We start from the raw sequence: 1072 nt of genomic DNA, 5'->3' as shown, positions 1-1072 counted from the left end.
GCCAATATGGCATTCAGAGTATCAATTTCAAGAACTCCCTTCTTCATAGGCGTCCCATTACTCACAGGATTCCTCTCAGAAGTGTACATGAACTGGTTATTAGCAACCATGTCAATGAGTTCTTGAGCTTCTGCAGGTGTTTTCTTTAAGTGAATGGATCCACCTGCAGAGGTATCCAATGACATTTTAGCTAATTCAGACAGACCATCATAGAATATGTCCAGGATGGTCCATTCTGAAAGCATGTCAGAAGGACACTTTTTGGTCAGTCCTTTGTATCTCTCCCAAGCTTCATAGAGGGATTCACCTTCTTTCTGTCTGAAGGTCTGAACATCCACTCTAAGCTTACTCAGCTTTTGAGGAGGAAAGAACTTGGCTAAGAAAGCCTTGACCAGCTTATCCCAAGAGTTCAGGCTATCCTTAGGTTGAGAGTCCAACCATACTCTAGCTCTGCCTCTTACAGCAAAAGGGAAAAGCATGAGCCTGTAGACTTCAGGATCTACTCCATTAGTCTTAACAGTATCACATATCTGCAAGAATTCAGTTAAGAACTGAAAAGGATCTTCAGATGGAAGTCCATGAAACTTGCAGTTTTGTTGCATCAGAGAAACTAATTGAGGTTTCAGCTCAAAATTGTTTGCTCCAATGGCAGGAATGGAGATGCTTCTTCCATGTAAATTGGAATTAGGTGCAGTAAAGTCACCAAGCATCCTCCTTGTATTATTATTATTTTCGGCTGCCATCTCCTCTTCTTGTTCAAAAATTTCTGAAAGGTGCTTGCTGGATTGTTGTAATTTAGCTTCTCTTAATTTTCTGCTTCAACAAGAATGTTCTTGTCCTTGCTCCTGCTCATATGAAAAAGAGAGAACAGAGAAATAGTAATGATAGGGGTCCTTTTTACCACAGTATAGAGGTCCCTGTGTGAGTAGAAGAAAAGAAGAAGAAAAAATTCGAACACAGATGGAAGAAGGGGTTCGAATTTGGGTGAGATGAAGTGTTAGTAGATGAATAAATAGTTAGAAGAAGATGAAAGGGGGAAGTGAATTTTCGAAAAAATTTTTTGAAAAAGAGT

At 39.6% G+C, this 1072-nt stretch overlaps 1 non-coding gene across 1 annotated transcript; it reads left to right on the top strand.

Annotated features, from left to right (window-relative positions):
- The first annotated feature begins 239 nt into the window (after nucleotides 1-239).
- Nucleotides 240-347, top strand: LOC148568310 (small nucleolar RNA R71). Its single transcript, XR_015882943.1, has one exon. It is a non-coding gene; the product is annotated as a small nucleolar RNA R71 (small nucleolar RNA).
- Nucleotides 348-1072: the final 725 nt, after the last annotated feature.

Source organism: Arachis ipaensis, chromosome B4 (genome assembly GCF_059453495.1).
Source record: "Arachis ipaensis isolate K30076 ecotype BB chromosome B4, ASM5945349v1, whole genome shotgun sequence".
In the NCBI taxonomy this organism is placed as follows: Eukaryota; Viridiplantae; Streptophyta; class Magnoliopsida; order Fabales; family Fabaceae; genus Arachis; species Arachis ipaensis.
The sequence above is the reverse complement of the archived record's forward strand: the minus strand, read 5'-3'. Positions and strand labels throughout refer to the sequence as shown.